A 20045-nucleotide genomic window follows, 5' to 3' on the forward strand; every position below is an offset into this window, starting at 1 on the left:
CGCGCCGGTTCCCTGGACGCGGCTGCTGCGGTGGCAGTGAGTCCCTCGGGCGCGCACGCGCTCTCGCTTCTCCCCGCCACGCGCCGGTTATCCCCTCGCGGCGCGCGCTTCAGGGGCCGTTATCCCCCTGCAACGGTCCCCGCGCCACGCACGCGCAGTAGCGAGGGGGAGCGCGCGCGGGAGCGGCGGCCGCAGGAAGGAGGCGCCGCCGCCGCCGCCATTGCGAGGGAGGGAGGGAGGGAGCGAGCGAGAGAGGCTGGTCCGCCCTCCCCCTGGTTCCCGCCCCTCCCCCCTTCCCCTCCCCGCCCCCCCGCCCCGAGGGAGAGCCGCGGAGCGGCGGGAGGAGGTGGAGGAGGCGGAGGAGGGAGCCCGCGAGGGAGGGTCCGCCCGGCCCCCCGCCGCCGGAGCCGCCGCGGCCGCCGCCGCCTCAGCCGCCGCTGGACGAGGAGCAGCAGAACATGGCGCCGGGGCCGCCGTCGCCGCTGCCGGGATCCCGAAGGCCAGGGCGGCGCTGAGGGCGCCCAGCTGGTGAGTGCGCGAGCTCGCGGGCCCGGGCGGCGAGGCCGGGCGCCGCCCCACTGCGGGGTCCAGGGGGAGGCGGGGACGGCGGGGCCCGGAGCCCGCGAACAATGGAGGAGCCGGAGGGGGAGGGGAGGGAGCGGCCCCCCAGCCCCCGGGCTCCGCCGGCCCCGCCGCCTCGCGCTGCGGCCCGGCCAGCCGGGGCCCGCCTGCCCTTCGGACTTGCCCCTGCCCGCCGCAGCCCTGCTGTCGCCGCGTCTGCCCCCACCCTCCAATCCATTGAGATCTCCGTGTCTGCCTCGGCTTCCCCCCACCCCCCGACTCCAGCCACTCTGCTCCCAATTCTGCGCCTCCGCCTTCTCTCTTCCGCCCCTCAGTAATGCCTTTCGCCCCCCCACCCCACCCCTAGACTCTGCAGTGCTCTTGGTACCCTCCCGCATCCCTGAATTCTGGACCCCCACGTTCAGATTCGTGACCCTTCTGCCTCCTCCGATTCCGCTCTCAGCACCCTGGGTCCGTCCCCTATGTCCTGTTCCCCTCCGCTGCTGCACCCCCAGGAGCTGTCCGTCTAGGACCTGCGGTTCCACCTCCTCGGTGATTCATCCGAGACCCTGTTCATCTTGGCACTACTGCCCCCAGGTCTTCTCCTTGGGCTTAATTCCACGTCCCTCTTGGGCCCTACTGCCCACTGACAAAACCTGCCGCCTCCTCCCGGCCCCGCTCCCCATGGGATACCCCTGGACTCTGACCCCTGCCGATCTCGATGCAGTCCCCTGCCCCCTCTTGGACTCCAACACGCCATGCTCGCCTCCTCCCCTCCGATCTTACTCCATTTTTTGCCATTCAGATCCTTGCCTCTCTTCCAGACCCTTTTGCCTCCCCACTCTGCCCCTCGTCCAGTCTAAGATCTTGCGGTGCCCTCCAGCCTGCTTGCTTTCTGACTTGGCTTTCCTTGAAGCAGCCTCCACCCCCTTCTCCGACCCTGCAGCTCTCTCGTTCCTGCCGTTCAGTTCTCTGACCTTTCTCCCTAACTCAGCCTCGCCGCAGCCTGACGCCCTGCAGTCCTCGGTTGAGGTTTCTTCTCTCCCCCACCTCCTTATTGGCCCTCTTTGGAGCCGTTGCATTCATTTGTTCCCGCTTCCTTTGCCCTGTCTCCCCTTTATTTCTTCTTTGCTGAAGACCTGCTTGCAGCCTGTTTCTCCAAGGCATGTCCTCTCTATTTGGGCCCTTACTGAAAGACTGGGAATTTCTCTCTGATCCATCACCTCCCTTCCCTTCCCATTCTGCATCCCAGACCTGCCCCAGATCCTTTTTACACCTGCTCTTGGCACTTGTTCAATTCCACCCCATCCCCTCTAATGTTTTCCTCCCAGCTCTGCCCCTTTGGGAGCTGTCCACAGTTGTCCACCTATGTTTTGGACCCATTTTAATTTTCCTACTGCTGTCTCCTCTTGAAGTGGTCCCCTTTAAGTCTGGTCATCTTGTGACTGCCTCGCCTCTCTGTTGCCTCTCAATTCTAAGTTTTCCCCCTGATCTTCTCCCCCCACCCCATTTTGATTCAGCCCTCAATCTCCACTCTCTCCTTTCTTGAATGGGTCCTCCCCCTTTTACCCTGCCTCTTACCTGGTTTTTTGAGTCTCCTTCCTCTGGGTCTGCTCAGTATAGAGATGTTTCCCCAAGCCTTCCTACCTGTCACTCCCCTCAGCCCAGCTTCCTCTTGAAGCTGTCTCAGTTCTTGACTAGAATCTCCGTCCCTTTTGGATCCCTCTCGCAGTTCTGGTCTTCATTGCCTGGGTTTCTCCCTCATCTTTTCTTTCCTGGTGTATCTTGCTAGACTGCTTCTCTTCCCTTGTAGTTCCTATCAGATTTGCTTCTCCCAGCTCCTCTCTTGACCTGCCTGTTCCCCACCGGGTTACTTCACCTCTTCAGGTATGCCTTTCTGTAGTCTCCATCTCACAGCTTTGGGGAGGAAGGGACTGGGTTGGGCCTAGGATGCTTATGTTCACATTTAGACTACAGATTCGCTCAGCACTCTGACTCTGAGGGTTTTATCTCCAGGGATCCTGTGAGATCTGGGTAAATAGCTGGGGTTGGTTGATTAACAAGTGCTCTCTCAAGTCGGGGAGTGTCGCCCCTATTTCCCCCACTTTTACCAAGCGAAGTGATGGTGGAGGTAGTTCTCTTTCCATTGCCCCGCTTTTCTTTCCCACTCCCATTTTGCTTCCCCGCCCCTTTGAGTCCTGAGGCTTTGCAGTTTTGTGTCCTTTGGAAAAGGAGAATGCAGCTGCTCACAGGTCAGTCTTCTCTCTCTCACTTTGCCTCCCTCCTCCTCTCAGCTATCATAAAGAGGCAGTTGTACCCTCTCCCCCTTTCACCTCCAAGCCAGCATCTTTTAGGAGAACTTAGTGTGTTTTTTTGTTTGTTTGTGTTTTCCAGCTGACAAGTCCTATTTTTATTTCGCCTTTAGCTGGAGAAATGCCAGTTCTCAACTTCTCCCCAGCCCCACAGAGGTTATGGCCACACTTGGTGATTACTGTTCTGGGTCTGCAGAAGCTGCCAGTCTTGCTTGGCTTCCTTGATGGCCTCTGGTTTGCTCTGTGACCTTTGGGAAGGGTTGAAGGAAGGTGGGCTTGTTTCTTTTTCACCTCTGCCCCAGGAAGGATTCAGCTTCCTGGTCTTCAAAATGGTGAGGGCCTGGCTTTGGAAAGCTCTTTGCGGTTGTTTGTTGAAACAGAGAGTGCCAAGTGTCACTCAGATTTCTGCCCTCTGGTATTGCAGGCGCTTCCAGCTGCAGAAGCTGAATTCCTCTATGTAGCTGCATGCTTGGGAGAAGGAGGGAACTCATTGGTGAACCAGGAGTATGTGGATGGGCCCTGACACTCCCAGGCCTTTTGACCGCCGTGATTTGGTAGAGAAATGAGTGCCAGGGACGGGCTGATATGATTGGATTTTTGGTTTATTACCTGAAAAATGTACCTTGCTGCCTTTCCCTGAGCTGTTTTCTCCAGTGATCTTCTGTTGGAGGTGGAATATAGGAAATTCATTCAGAGGAAGAGGTGGTTTCACAGAAAACCATCCAAGCATTCTCCTTCCTTAATTTGGAAGAGGGAACCTTTTGCATGTTCTAGGTTCATTTATTTTATTTCTTAAGTAGATCAGAAGCCTGATTTTTTTTCCCCCCTGTGCCCTAGGGCAATTGTATATTAAAGCAGCCATCCAGCTGTGAAGGAGCATTTACTGGAAGGACTTTCTTAACTGAGCTATGATCAAACTTTGTTTACTTCACCGCTTAAATTTAGAAATAGTTCTGTATGAATACATGTGAAATAAAAACCATTCGTTGTCATCTACAGAATTAGACCACTGACTCATCAAACATTAGGGCATTTGTATATGAGACAGTGAGAGGGAATGAATAGTAGATCCTTATGGCTCCTTTTGCCTAAGTTCTCAGGACTTTAAATTTTGTGACAAGCAGAATCTGGTAAATTATCTTTGACATTTGTTTTCACCATTATTGACTTGAAGGTTTTGGTTCATTTTTGTTCGTTTCTGTTCGTTTGATGAAAAGAATTCTGATGAATTCTCTGAATTTATTTGAGTTTTTATGTTGCCTATGTTGGTATAAATAGTTGTTTTGGTTTTTATTCTTAATGTGCAAGTGACAGCTGATTAAGAATAAAAACAACTGTGTATGCAATACTGCTTAAATTTGTGTTCCAGGTTTTCACTTCACTGGCAGCATAGGAAGTTTCTGCGTGCCCAGAGCCTAAGTTTACATAATAGGAGGAGAGGAGACAGAAGAACAAAGAGCTGTTTTTCTTCTGAGACTGGGAACTGATGTTCCAGAGATTGTCAGATTTCTCTGATGGTGACAGAGGCTCCAACCCCTGTATCAGCATTTGTTTTCATGATGGAATTGGGTGCTGCAGAAATCTGAGGTGATAGCCTTGGCCTTCTGGAACATTTAATGTGCCAGTTGGGGGTGGGGTGTGGAGTGGGGGCAGGCAGTAGGTGACTGTTTTCAACCTAGTAATGTGTCTTCAAGGGCTCTTGCCCTTCTTAGAAAATCTTTGTTATTACTGGCCTGATTAGGATTGTCTTCATTTTTTTATACTAGCCTTAATTTTTGTCTACGTCCACCCTCCCTTATCTGTTGCCCCTTTTTGCTTGCCATGATGAAGGCCAAAGATTTAGGACAATAAAAGGATGATAAAATAGTCATTCCTGGGATTCCCTGGCAGTCCAGGGGTTGGGATTCCACACTTCCACTGCAGAGGGGTGCAGACCCCTGGTTGGGGAACTAAGATTTCATATGCTATAAGGCCTGTGGCCACACACACAAAAACAATCATTTTTCTTGATCCTAGACGCATGGAAGGAGTTGTCTGTGTGCATATCCATGGACCTGATGGTGACTTGTTGACAAAGGACAGTCTGGGGAGTGTGAGGGTTGTATAGGTGACTGTGACCTACAGCCTCACAGGTGTGGTCAGTCTGTATATAAGGAGGAAATGCACTGGGCCAGTGCAGTTGGAGATCGAAAAGGTGAGCCTGGTCGTCTCCCTCTAGTCTTGCCTGCTTTCCCCTCCTCCATCTGCTGTGCTGTTCTGAGAGGTGCTGGGCCTCCTGTAGGGCCTTTTGGTGGTAATGTGCTCTGACTATTGTCATTCACCCACTGACAGTGTAAACAGTGTGTTAATATACCCAGTCTCTGTGACAGTTCATTGACCTTCCAGTTCAGTCACTTAAAATTGCTTTTCCACACTATATGAAATAACCTTGGAGAGTCTCTGTTTGAAGAGGGAAGTGACCAGCAGAAACCCCTTGGCTTTGAAACAGCAGTTTGAAGATCAGTGCCTAGTCTAGCCTCCTCAGTTATATTGGGGAAATGGAAAGCTTGCAAGGGGCATGATGACAAGGCTTCCTGTCGTAGCTGAAAGAGTATCAGACATACAGGTAGGAGACCTGGTCTAGGCTCCAACCTGTTAGATGGACTCTTGGACAAAGTGCTTTACCTCTCTGGGCTTCTCATTCCCAGCCTGAAGTCTTGTGTGCCAACCAACTCTAATTGTAGATTCTTGTTCTGGATCACAGACGACAGGACACCTGGGATTGTCCTCTTGGTACTACTCTTAACCCCCCACCCCCAACCCCGTCCTGCCCCCATCAAATCCTGTGACCCAGAATGGGCCAGGCAGTGGTGGGGCAGGGGGCTCTTTCCCCAGGGGATACCGTAAAATGAATTGCGTTATCTCTGTTGTATGCTTTTTCTTCTTCTTTTTTTTTTAATATTTGTTTTTGTTTGTTTATTTATTTGGGTGCATTGGGTCTCAGTCACGACATGTGGGATCTAGTTCCCTGACCAGGAATTGAACCTCTGGCCCCCTGCATTCAGAGCTTGGAGCCTTAGCCATTGGACCACCAGGGAAGTCCCCTGTTGTATGTTTTTTCAAATATAAAATAAACACTTGCCTCTTTTTCAGCCATTCGCATGAAGGTAGTTTATAATTTGGGGAGAAAGGAGCATCCAGATTGTATTAACTACATAACTAAAACCATATACCTCCTAAAAAACAGTATGAAAATTTTCAAGCTGAGTCATTGTTGACCTAGGCTCTCAAATAGCAGTGGTTTGAATAGCACTTGAATTGCTGGTATTAAGAAATGCAAACAAATCTTTCATGTTCATCTTCTCCCAAATTTATTTCTTTTTAATTTTTGATAGAATGCTTTATCAGACTTGGTCTATGAGGAGTTCTTGAAAATAGTATTGGGCATCTGTCAGGCTCATCTTCATCGCTTTGCTTTGCTGATGTTCAGAGACACCATTAACTTGATGTACTAGCAGAGAACCAGCCGTGAAGCATCCTCACAGGAAAGTGATATTTGTTTTAGTCAAAAGTAGGCAGCCTTGCCTGTGTGCTTTATCCTCCTTTGTTGGGATGGACACGTTGTCGTTTTGTGAAATTTGCAGCAGTTGTGACGGTGCATTGTGCATCTGTAGGCGCTTCAGACTGTCTCTGCTTCCTTGGTGTCTGCATTCTTTTTTGGAAACTGTTCTCTTGCTGGTCACCATTGTAATACTTGTGCTTGGTAATCAAACTTGAATAATTGAAAGACAGCTTCCTATGGTAAAGAATGTTGAACTGATCATGAAGAAACCTGGGTCCTAGCCCTGGCTCTGCCGCTTACCAGCTGTGTGACTGTGGCCAAGTCATTTCACTTCTGGGCTGCAGTTTTTTCATGAGGAAAATGAAGGGATTATACTAGTTGGTTTCCATCATTTCCAGTCATACCTAAATACCTGTGCCCTCACTACTGCTGACTGAAGCCATGCTGCTGCCAAAGACTTTTTTCTTTTTGGGGGGCATTGCCTGCCGCTTAAAGAGTTTCAAGCCTAAAAGTGGCCGTTACGGTTAGTATACACATCTCCCCGATGTTTTTGACATGCCCTCCTGCTCAGCATTTAATCCCTATACACACACACACACACACACACACAGCCACACACATGCACACATATCATAAATGTCTTGACCAGGGCTACGCAACTAATATATGATCTAATTTATGGTAAGCTCATGTTACGAATCCATATCTGTCTGACTCTAAAATCTGTCTGTACTTTATTAGACTGTCTTGCCTCTCTGGGCTATAAGAATAAGCTGTAGTTCAATTCCTTGAGGAATTGTAGTCAGTTATAAACAATTAGCTATATATGTAATATGGGGTGGGGTGAGGGAAGTAAATGTTGAATAGACTATTCTTACTAATTTCTAGCTGTTCCGGAGGCGGTCCCATAGTAATCTGAAAGATTCTCATATTCAGAGACTGAGCAACATCAGGTTCCATATCCCAATATTTTAAAAGGAATCCCAGCCACAAGTACGAGCTTATCTTTGTAGTCAGTATTGAAGAAGTTGAGCATTTTATTTCTGACCTGGATTCACACCTGAGGTAGCAAAACTATAAGTAAATTTATCTAACAGAAATAAGGTAGAAATGTTTGGTTATGGAGTGGCCTTAAATCCGTTTTTCCTTTGGCAAATAGAAAAGTGTCTGAATAGCTCCTAATTGAGAGATTTTATTCTGAGAAAACTGTCTGTGCAGCTAGAAATGTATATATGAAAATATGCTTTGCCCCTTGACTTATTTGTATGGAGCTCCCTATAATATATATTTTTTTAAATTCCAATTCAAAAAGTTCTTAAACAATGTTGAGGTGCAAGAATGTTTCCCAGCTACAGCTAATAGCCCCCTGAAGTGTAAAATACTATTGTTGCATGGTACTTCTTCCTATCTCCATTTAGAGATAGAAAGGTCAAAACCAAGGCTTCTCTATTTCAGCCTGCTCTACTTAAGAGTAAGATAAAGGAAAATGAGTACTGTTAATTGCCACGGGCAATTAAAAAGGATTCTTTGTTCAGTACCAAATTGATTGTATACAAATGAAAGTCAGCACTGCATTAATACAAGATTATTAGATTCTTGAAATCAGCATCTTCAGCCGGAGTGGCTTTCACTTCAAGGGAATTGTTTCACTGGGAATAGTCATTTAAAGTATCACTAGGTCTTTAGTTTTCAAAAATGCTTATTAAGTTTGTTGGTGGAAGACTGATGGGTGCCTCTCTTGTAATACTATTTTTAATGGACTGATATCATTAAATACTTCAATGCTACTGACATATAGGGAATTTATTCCACTTTGGGCAGTCAGTTGAAGAATGCAGATAAAACCTTTGATAGATGAGGAAAAGGGCCTCTTAACTGCTGCGGGAGTGGGCTGTTGGCATATGCCTGGTGTTAGTAGCCACAAGGCTTAAAAATGGCCACTTTAGCTAAAGTGGTTATAATTTGACGTGTATACAAGGAAGATATATTTTCTTACATACATGTGGGCTTCCCTGGTGGCTCAGACTGTAACGCGTCTGCCTGCAATGCGGGAGACCCGGGTTCGATTCCTGGGTCTGGAAGATCCCCTGGAGGAGGAAATGGCATTCCACTCCATACGTGTTGTACAGACCCCTTTTTCATATGCTGAGGCATAATTTTCTTTTTCACAGATTTTCTTTTCCCCTATTCAGTTCTTCTTTTTTAATTTTATTTTCTCCCACACAGTTCTTAATAAATTGAAAACTATTTGAGAGTCTCTATCTATAAGGTACTTCTCAGGACTTTAACATACAAATGTGAATGTGTGGGATCATATTTTTAACTTGTACAAGTTTGTTCACAGTCACATACCTGATGATGAATGGGTTACTAGTGATCTCATACAAATTAGAAGTGTCAGAAGCATCTTGTACTTACAGATCTCTTCTATGTGTGTTATAATTGCAGATTTTTGGGGTCTCTGTTTACTTGGAATTAAAAGAAAATAGGTATGGTCACTGCTCTGCCTTCACGATGGGACTGGCAGACAGGCAGACTGGGGCAAACTTTCTGGAAAACAGTTTGGCAAGAGATACAATCCTTGGTCTGGTTATAGGTATCTGTATTGACCAAGAACTGGAGATGAGGACCAAAATTTGATATGACTATGTTAATTATAGTGATACCTATTGGGGGAAAAAAGAAACAATCTAAATGTTTTAACTTTATGGGAATGGTCACTTTATGGAAAAGTCTGGAGTCATAAAAAAGGATGCTTTTGGAGAATTCTTGACGTGGGAAAGTACACGCAAAATGAAGTCAAGTATGAGGAAAAGCAGGATATAGACCTATGAACAGCATGGCCCTAGCTATTTGAACGCATATGGGAGCAGTGGGAGAAGCCTGCTGCTGCTGCTGCGAGTGTTTGTCTCTGTGTTGCAGGAATTTGAGTGACTGATTTTTTTCTGAGTTTTCCCAACTTTTCTAAAATGATTTGCTATTTTTGATTCAGAGAAAAAAGATTAAAAATATTTTTTTGCAATGTGTTTGTATTATATTTGGTTTTTCTTGAAAACATGAAAGAAAAATTGAGCTGAAAAGCAGGAGCTTAGTAATCATGAGATCTGTTGGAGTTTAGGACCTTTGAAGGTAAAGGCAGGTACACATCTTAGAGCAGTAATTGAGTTAATGATAGCAGTATAGCCTTCCTGGGTGCGCTAGTGTTGAAGAACCCACCTGCCAATGTGAGAGATGCGGGTTTGATCCCCGGGTCAGGAAGATCCCCTGGAGGAGGAAATGGCAACCCACTCCAGTATTCTTGCCTGGGAAATCCTGTGAACAGAGGAGCCTGGCGGGCTACGGTCCATAGGGTCACAAAGAGTTGGACACGACTGAAGCAACTTAGCAGGCATGCATGCATAGCAGCATTACCATGCAATAGCAACAGTTGCTTCCTGAGTGCCAGGAGGTTCCTGTGTGTTCCCTCATGTCCTCCTCACCATAATCCTCTGCCCTGAGGTAGGTGGTAGAACAGTGCGGGGACTGAGGCTCCTAAGGGCACTTAAGGCCACCAGGCTGACAGGTCAGCAGTCTGGTTCAGAGCTTTTGCTTGGAGCCCTTACATTCTAGCACTTTCTCTGGTGTGCCATATACTTTACAGAACTGATTTCATCCCAGAGATGAGAAGAATAAAAGTCTTACTTCCTTACTGATAGCTATACCCTAGTCACTCAGTCGTGTCCACCTCTTTGCAACCCCATGAACTGTAGCCTGCCAGGTTCCTCTGTCCATGGAATTCCCCAGGTAAGAATCCTGGAGTGGGTTGCCATTTCCTCCTCCAGGGGATCTTCTTAACCCAAGGACCTAATCCAGGTCTCCCGCACTGCAGGCAGACTCTACCATCTGAGCCACCAGGGAGGCGCTGTTCTCTTCAGCATGATATCCCCCTGCCCTCAGCCATGCTTGTTTTAAAGGAGCCATTTTCTCGGTCACAATCAGAAATGGACATGGAGCTAGTTATGTCCTCCTCTTTATGGGCCAAAAATCTTTAAGAGTTAAATTATTTCACATTTGATTAATTGTACTATTAAGGACTGTAAAGCAGAAGAGGAAAAGAAGAGGGAACATACTAATTCTTTGTAGCTCCAGCGGGTAGAGGTGTAGGGAGACAAGTAGTTTTCCTTTATCCTCCCCGTTGGATCTATACCATGTAGAGTACCAGTTGTACAGAACAAGTCTTCTCTCTGAGAGTTGACACACCGTTTATAAAACAAAAGCAGTTTTTCCCTTATAGGTAACACAAGGAACACCCTGTTTCTGTACCAGAAAGTAAAAAATTTAGAAGACCAGTGGCCTATTTTTTTTTTTTTTGATCTTATCTTGAGGAATTAAGTGTGACTGAACATTCAGACACAAGAATGCATTGACCAGGAAGGTAGATGTCATCTTATTATGAGAAAGAAAGTGATCTAAGTTCATGTTTTGTTTTGAATAGGGAATAATTTGGAAATTTAAATTCTCACCTTCTTTGTATTGTTGTTACCAACAAGACATTTGCACACAAGACACCACCCTTATGGCAGAAAGTGAAGAGGAACTCAAAAGCCTCTTGATGAAAGTGAAAGAGGAGAGTGAAAAAGTTGACTTAAAGCTCAACATTCAGAAAACTAAGATCATGGCATCTGGTCCTGTCACTTCATGGGAAATAGATGGGGAAACAGTGTCAGGCTTTATTTTTGGGGGCTCCAAAATCACTGCAGATGGTGATGGCAGCCATGAAATTAAAAGACGCTTACTCCTTGGAAGGAAAGTTATGACCAACCTAGACAGCATATTGAAACGCAGAGACATTACTTTGCCAACAAAGGTCCATCTAGTCAAGGCTATGGTTTTTCCTTTGGTCATGTATGGATGTGAGAGTTGGACTGTGAAGAAAGCTGAGCGCTGAAGAATTGATGCGTTTGAACTGTGGTGTTGGAAAAGACTCTTGAGAGTCCCTTGGACTGCAAGGGGATCCAACCAGCCCATCCTAAAGGAGATCAGTCCTGGGTGTTCATTGGAAGGACTGATGCTGAAGCTGAAACTCAATACTTTGGACACCTCATGCGAAGAGTTGACTTACTGGAAAAGACCCCGATGCTGGGAGGGATTGAGGGCAGGAGAAGGGGACGACAGAGGATGAAATGGCTGGCTGGCATCACCGACTCGATGGACGTGAGTCTGAGTGAACTCCGGGAGTTGGTGATGGACAGGGAGGCCTGGTGTGCTGTGATTCATGGGGTTGCAGAGTCGGACATGACTGAGCGACTGAACTGAACTATACTGAACCTATATTTTCACTGGCTGTTCTTTGTTTCACCAGGGAGAGCACTGAAGACCTGATGTGCGTTTGTAGTGGGGGGGTTGATGGTTAGGTATCAGGAAGAAATTGGAAAACAGCTCGGAAGCTCCACAGGACTTTTCCTTTTGTTCTCTCATTTATCCTGTGAACCTATCGCTTTTATCCTAGAACAAACACGTCAATAGGAGCACGGTATTTGTTGAATTAAAGATAGGACTTTTGAGAGAAACCAGGAAAACTAAAGCCTCTGAAGTCTTTCAGTCCTTAGACTCTTGGGTTTCCTCTAGTGACGTAAAGAACCCTTTCTTTTCATTTTGCTTCTTACCAGCTTTTGACCTTGGACGTCATTTATCTCGCGTTCTTATGTGTAAAATGGGCCTCAGTACTATTCTGCCTGCTGCAGAGACTTTTTGTGTTCAGATTTTATATTTTTTTTGAGTGCTAAATGCCAGCAGTGGATGTGGAAATTCTGTCACATTGGACAGCCTTTCAGTTTTCTGGGAGGATGAAAAGGAGCAGTGTGATTAATGAAGCTGCTTAGGTAAGCCAGCATGTTCGAGTGCCTCACGAGAGCCTGGAGATGTTTTTGGATCCGTGGAGCAGCAGTGCTGTCGATGGGCATCTTGTAATTGCGACAGCAGCAGCCAGTTTTGGGGTCTTCCCAGGGTCTCACCCATCTCCATGCTGTAGGTCACAGGCCGCAGAGCAGCATTAGGACTGAAGCCGCAGCTGCTCCTCCCGTGGTGACGCGTGACGGCGGCTGCACCCCAGTCCCGCCTCCTGGCAGCTCTGCTCCCTGACATTGTTGCCTTCGGGCACCTCGTCCGTAAGAAGGGGGAGCAGTGTCTGCTCACAGGTTCACTGTGCAAATGAAACAGTGCCTGGCCACAGTAAACGCTTTGTAATGTCATTATTTGTGCCGTGGTCTTGACTTTTACAGGTCAGTTGACAATATGGTGGTGAGGCAGAAAAAGTGTTAATTTACCAATTTTTAGTTTTGCCAAGGAGGACGTTTTAAAAACGGGCAGGGGGGAGCTACTCACTATATTTTGTTAAAAGAAAAGGGTCCACTGTCAGAGTAAAAGATTGCCATTTTCCTTTTTTGGTGGGAGGCACACTTCTGGCTTGCAGGATCTTAGTTCCCTGACCAGGGATCAAACCCTGGTCTGCCTGCAGTGGAAGCATGGACCTCTATCCCCTGGACCACCACCAAGATTGCCCAAAAGATAGCCTTTTTCAAGGAAGTTGGCAGCTTTATACAGACACACAGGTGTATGTTTCTAATTCTCAGTTTTACATAGACTGGGGAAAACTGCCACAGGCCAGCACCAGTTGTATGTAGACAGGCATTAAGTAGATTCCTGTCCTAGTTCGTCCATTTATTGTCACCTTAAATAAGCTCTTTGACTTCTCTGAGCCTTCTTTTTCTTGTGTAAAATAAAGATACCAATTGCCATCTCACAGGGTTGTAAGAAGCCAGGGGAACTTACGAAAAACGTGTGGCATATGGTAAGTGTTGAGTTGATAGAGACTGTCACTCTCAAATGGTTGGTTAAGTATTAAGCCAGGTAAGCGAAATCCCCTGTGCTTTGTGCCACTGGGAATTCCAAGAAGTAGGGTGTCAGGCTCGATGGCAGAAACGTCTACAGGGGTGTCTGTCTCTCCATTCTTCCCTCTCTCGTTTATTCTCAGCAAGCCTCTGGAGACGCTAAGCAGAACCTGACTGTTAAGTAAGTCCAGATCACTGGTGTGGTCTTGTGTATTCCTCTACGGTTTGGCCATCCTGCCTTCCCAGCCTGGTCACTCCTGGTCTCCTGTTCTTTCTCTGCCTCTGTTTTTGGTGAAGCTGGTTCCTCTTGAGAGTTCTTTACCTTTCCTCCAGTTGGTGAATTTCCTGTTCACCCTTCCACATCCTCTCAGGTGTCCACTATTCTGAGGCCTTTCTTCCAGGGGTTTTCCTCAGCTCTGTTCCATTAGCACTTTGCTGGTGACGTTAGACACATCCCTTGTTTCGTGTAGTGATGTGTTTGTGCAGTTCTGAGTCAGCAGTCGCAGAACACCCCTGTTGTTTCCTTATCCCTGCGCCGCCCCCAGCCCAGCCATACAGTTGTTCTCTTTGGAGACATCAGTTTTCTACCAGGGTTTTCTTTTCCCTTCCAGAGTTGCTTTTTGCACACGTAAACAAGCAAATAGAAATGATACATGCATTCCAATAAAAGCATACTGTGATTACTGTTCTGCGTCTTCCTTTTTTTCACTTAATATTTTGGGAGATGGTCAGTGTTAACACAAAGGAAGCTTCCTTGTTCTTTTTCAACAGCTTCATGGTATTCCAGCATACAGATACACTGTAATTAGCTAATCTCCTAGTGATGGACATTGGATTTGTTTCCAGTTCTTTGCTTTTGCAATCAGTGCCGTAGGGGAAACTTGAAAATAATTTGCACAAGTGAGATTATTCCTGGAGGTGAAATTCCTAGAAGTAGAAAAGTTCTTCTCTTTTGGCTGAATGGCTTGTGAGATCTTAGTTCCCTGACCAGTGATTGAACCCAGGTCACCGCAGTGAAAGCGCTGAGTCTTAAACACTAGACCGCCAGGGAATTCCCGTCTCCTACCTCTTCCTTTTTTAAGAAATTTCTATTTTTGGCTGTGTCGGGTCTTTGTTGCTGTTGCTGCGCGGGCTTTTCTCTAGTTCGATGAGTGGGGGGCTTCTCATTACGGTTGCTTCTCTCGTTGTGCAGCACGGTCTCTAGGGCGCACAGGCTTCAGTAGTTGCTGGTAAGCCAAGATGGATTTTTGAAAACCATTTTGATACCCTGAGTCCTGATGTCGGGGATGTGTGGCTAGATCCTAAAGCTTGCTGAAGTTCTGGCGGCAGTCCCCCGTGGCTTTGTGTATTCTGATGGCCCATAGGACACGGTTGGAAGATGACTGTGTAGCTCACTCAGCTTGGGACAGATTGGACTTTTCAAAAGCCCCCTCCCCACATGACAGTCAGTGCAACATCCCTTTCCCCTGTGAGCTCACTCCTGGGGAAATCCTTTTACCCTTCACCAAGTGAAACTAGCTCCTCGGAGACTCCTGCACTAATAATAGCCAGTACTTCCTTAGTCTTGTGTATCCTAAGCACTGTCTTATGCATTTTACGTGTGTTAACTCAAGGAATCCACCTAACAACGCTCAGAAATAGGTGCTGGTAATATCCTTGGCCCGTTTTACAGATGAGGAAACTGAGGCATCTTGTGTTTAGGTAATGTAGGTAGATTCGGAGAAAAGAGAGTAGGAAAACACCTGCCTTTAAAAAGTGCCCAGTTGCACTTCAGTTTTACCAGACTGGTTTTGTGTGTGTGCTGTTTTCTCTGTCTCTGCAATTTCACCTTAATTGTTGACCTTGATTATTGGGAAATGTTTTTCCCACTGAAGGGTATTTGGATGAGCATAGTGCATTCTTTTGTTTGTCCCCTTGATCCCTAGTTTAGCTTACCTGTTAAAGATTTCCAGAATGATCTAGCAGTTAATTCCACTTCCGTTTCCCACTCCTTTTTAGTGAGGTCCTAACTGGACTTTATAATCCAGTTTTTTCATCAAAGCTTATCTTAGCAAACTACAGCCAAAGCTTGTTATTACTCAATTCTTTCGGTAATGCCATCTTGAAACACTTTGCTTTTGGTTTTGGGGGAATAGCCCTGGAAATTCTGATATTGCATGATGCTCAAGGGGAGGGCCAGCGGCATGTGTTGTGTGTCATCAGCCAGCCTGGAATGCTCACTTTAATAACCATGTCAGATGCCTGTCTCCCCAGAAACCTTTCCCCGATCCTTCCTCTGCTTCCAGGATCTGAATTAGCATCAGGTCTTCTTTTAGATCAGCCCTGTCTAGCCAGCTTTGTCCTTTACGACAGCTCCTAGCCGCATGTTTCTACTTGACATGTAACTAGGGGGACCAAGAAACTGAATTGTTAATTTTACTTAATTTTGATTAAACTTTAAATAGACAAAGTATCAGGGAGTGCAGATGTAGGCAGTATCCTCCACAAGGGAGAGGTTTTTCTTTTTCTACTTTTAATTCTGACACAAAATTTGACGAACGTTTGATCAATAGCCCTCAGTGGCTGAAATACACAAGGGAAGTTAAAATATTCCTTAAATTCTACTTCCTAGGGATAGCCATTTTTACAAATTGTGTTTTAGTTGTATAAAAAATTGCCAGTTTTCATTGACATGTCAATGATTTTTGCACAGGATTCATCCTTACTTCTAGTAATTGACATTAATCAGGGTTGTTTTAGGTTTAGGAATTTTAGGAGATGGAGGCTTAGAATAAATGTAATAGATTGGGTCATAAGTTTAATAGAAATATGACTAATATTGGTCAGGTAGCTTTATGAAGATTGTTGTGATATAATGGAATTCTGTCCTCAGAATTCTGTGATTCAGGTCCTTAGTGAAAGTCTAAGAGGATAAATCATCAGTCATCTTTCCACTTCCACTTTCTACATGATTTTGCTGGCATTTTGTTTTAAGGATAAATTGGATGTTTAGGTGTTCTGGCTTGACTCCTTGGGGTGGTTGGGCTCTTTAGAGAGAAAGGTTAAAGGGTCCATGACTTGGTAGCAAGGCTAGAGAAGCAGAGGTGGGTCTGCTAGAATTTCTCCTGTCTTTCATAGTGGGAGCAGCACCGCAGGCCAGGTTCTTTTTGTAAAGGGGAGGATGGAATGTGCTTCTTGCCCGTGTAAAGCTGTCACTGATTTAGTTTTTTATTACATTTCTTTGATTCCCTAATAGTTTTCTCTAAATGATTTGTTTTTGAGAACTTCTCTTCTGAAATGATGTTGTATTTACATTCTAAGTGGGCTGGTGATGTTCTGGCATAGCAAGGCATAGATAAAAACGAGTAATGAAAAATGGCGAACTGTGGTGCTCAGAAGTAAAGGAAGGAATTTTATAAAAGTCTTTGAGTTAATGGAATATGGCATTGAATCCTGGAACAGAAAAGAGAATTAATGGAAAACTGAAATGCAAATAAAGTCTGCAGTTTAATGTTTTTGTACCAAAGATGATTTCTTTGTTTTGACACGTGTACCTTGGTTATATTAACGTTAGGGGAAGCTGGGCGAGGGCATATGAGAACTCTAATATCTGAAGTTTTTCTAAAATTATTCCAGACTAAGTTGTTTTTTTTTTAAGAAGCCCGGAAGAGCTTGAGTATTTAGGGCTGTGACTTCATTAAGGGGGTGGGGTCTGTATAAATTTAGATTATATAAGGGCCCTCTGGGAGCTCTGCTTGTCTCCCCACTTCCCTCCTTAAACTCCGTGTTGCAGCCACGTTGGATGCCTGCAGCTCTCCCAGAGACCCTTGCTTCTGACTCTTTATGTACTGTTTTCTCTCTTATGGTATGTTTTCCTGCTACCCCCAACCCAACCAAAAATAAAATAATAAAAACAACTCCTAAAAACAAAAAGAAAAACCCAAAACAACCCACTTAACTAATTCCTGCTAATTCTTTAGGTCTGCCTTATTTTCCTCAGAAAGCTGCCCCTGACCTGCAGTGGCCAGCCTCTTGCCTGAGTTTATTCCTAACGTGGTACTTAGCATTCTGTATTCTAATTGCCTCTTTTTTTTCCCCTTTATCCAGCTACATTTTAAACACCTTAAAAAGACAGGGGCTGGTATGACCCAGGAACATAGGCATCACTGATGTTCGGGAAATATTTCTTGAATAAATATCTTTACAATGAGAAGCAAGACACCTGCTCACATCCCCTCAGACCTCTTCAGTGAGGCAGTTTCCCTTGCTCCCTTAGGGAATGGTGGCTGTAGCTGGCTGTATGCTGGCATGTATACCATAGATGGCTAGATACCTGCCAGAAAGAGAAATTAGGACTATGGAGATGAGAAAGTCCTTTTTTAACAAACTTAGTCTTTTATTTCAAGCTCCCAGGAGTCCAATTTAGGAGAATATTTTGTTTTAAAATCTGCTAGTTATGTACCATGTTATCTTTTCCTGTACTACATTAATTTATATCTCACTTTACAATAAGAAATAATGTGTAGGTTATTTTAAATCTGTTCTTTAAGTAAACCATTATCTAGATAATAAAGACTGTCAGATATGGACCCTGTTCTTGAGTTTTTTGCATTCTATTTGGAGGAGAATAAGCATGCTTATCTCACAGTTTATTGCTGTGGCGCAGTAACAAGACTCAGGTGGTGAGATGAGCAGGGGCCCTTGGTCGTGGTGGGCAGTGAGACAGTGCCAGGGTAAGCGGGTGCCTCTGTCTTCAGTTCCCTTATGTTGGTGTGACCTCTGATGGACAGAAAGGCTGATGAGTTGGGGTTGCCTCTGGCACAACTTCCCTGGGGGCTTCCCTGGTGGCTCAGATGGTCAAGCGTCTGCGTGCAATTCTGGAGACCTGGGTTCGATCCCTGGGTGGGGAAGATCCCCTGGAGAAGGAAATGGCACCCCACTCCAGTACTCTTGCCTGGAAAATCCCTTGGATGGAGGAATCTGGTAGGCTACAGTGCATGGGGTCGCAAAGAGTCGGACACGACTGAGCAACTTCACTTTTCTAGCACAACAGGGATTAGACATGCAGATTCTAAGGAAAAGTTATGAACTCAAGGGTCTATGGACCCTTAAGTGATTGAAATGGGGGAGTGTCCATGATAATGTCAAGAGTATGTGCTGAATTTGGTTCTGTTTATTTTCTGTGAAGAGAGGATCTGTAGCTTTCATTTAGTTCTCAAAGGACTCCATGACCCAAAAAAGATTAGAACCCTCACTGGTTTAGAGTAACAGAGACCCATGACCTCATTTTGTCTCTCTTTTGTTTGACCATTTTAGCTGGAGCACTGCATTTTGTTTTTCCCTGATAGTTATTTGGAGGAGTCAACTGTTGAACATCTAAGGGAGGCGTGTGTAAATTTTCTTTTTGGAAGCTTGGCTTATGGCTCTTAAGCCTTCATCTGTTCTCTCATGGTTTAGTAAAAATGGCTTTGTGTTTGAAATACGAGCACCGCTTTCCCGGCTCTGAGTGGCTGAGCAGTGGTCATGTGAAGATGAAAATGACTGGGCGTTCGGTGATGCACAGTGTCAGCGCTCTGAAATGGGAGCTGGTAGTCTCCTGGGAGCAACTCTCATAGTGTCACGGCCGCAGTCTTGGAAGATGTGCAGGGTAGAACAGGACATGCGGGAAAGGTTATCTTGACTTTGTTTCATTGAGATTTCACTGTTGATTTATTTCATTACCTCACTGGTATTTTGCAAACGTTTGCATGAGAGGCTGTAACGTAGCTGAGGTACATAGGGTCACTGACAAGCCGAAGAGGCCCAGTTGGAAATACAACAGTGACTGAGGTCCACACGGCAACACACACATTCATGTGGCACTCTTAAAGACTTTTGCCACCATTTCCCCCTTCTGTGCACAGGGCTCTCATCGCCCTTAGTCACTCAGCAGGTGCTTATTGGCCAGCCGCAGGGTGTGTAACGCTGGACTGGAACCTTGGACTGGACTGTTTACTTACCTGGAGATGGCAGTGTCTTCTGGTTGCTCCCCGTAATCAATATGGTGACAAGGTCCTTTTTGCTGGGAGGCAATATAGATGGACTTTGGAAGTCAAAATGCCAGAGTTTTAACCCTAACTTTGCCATTTTTCAGTTAAGTAGCCTTGAATCAGGTCAGTTGACCCCTCTGAGCTTCTGTTTCCTCATGTGTATACAGAAATATAACTATTATATAGGATTTTTTATTATATACTGCATATCAACTGTTTTACAGAGGACCTGTCATGTATCTGGGCCCAATAAGTGGAAGGTATATTGTTGGCTGATGGGCATTGTAAAACTGGAGAAATTCTCTCATTTTATTTAGTCAGTAAGGATAATTACTATGTCGTTCGAAAGAAAGATTCTGCATGTGTGAATAGGGAGAACTGGGTACTCCTGGTCAGTATTAGAAACAGTGGTGATGTCTGGTTTTTTTTTTTTTTTGGTTGGTCTTGTTTATTCCATTATTTTTAGTAGGGAAAGGTTCTGGATTTGGGTTCCTGAATTTTTTTGTGTTAAATGCAGTTTTCTGAGAGAGGGTCCATATTTTCATCAGATTGTCAAAGAGATCCTTAACTGTCCAGTGATTGAGAATTAGTTAATTGACCTAAGTCACAGTCAATACCCTTGATCTGAAATTATCCATTAAAGTAAGAACTGAGAGAGAACTTCTCCACATAAAAAGAATGTCATGAGGCTACGTAGTGAATATGCAAAAGCTTTTATGTGCTGCTCTTTTTGATTTTTTAGGCTGGGAGGAAG

The 20045-nt window shown here is 45.4% G+C and overlaps 1 protein-coding gene across 1 annotated transcript in view; it reads left to right on the forward strand.

Annotated features, from left to right (window-relative positions):
* Positions 1–14: 14 nt before the first annotated feature.
* ARHGAP35 (Rho GTPase activating protein 35) overlaps positions 15–20045 on the forward strand; it is a 115181-nt gene continuing 95150 nt past the window's right edge. The window contains exon 1 of the mRNA XM_069549271.1: positions 15–528. The gene's annotated coding sequence lies outside the window, so the exon portion shown is untranslated. The remainder of the gene's footprint in view (positions 529–20045) is intronic.

This window comes from Ovis canadensis, chromosome 14, assembly GCF_042477335.2.
Source record: "Ovis canadensis isolate MfBH-ARS-UI-01 breed Bighorn chromosome 14, ARS-UI_OviCan_v2, whole genome shotgun sequence".
Lineage (NCBI taxonomy): Eukaryota > Metazoa > Chordata > Mammalia > Artiodactyla > Bovidae > Ovis > Ovis canadensis.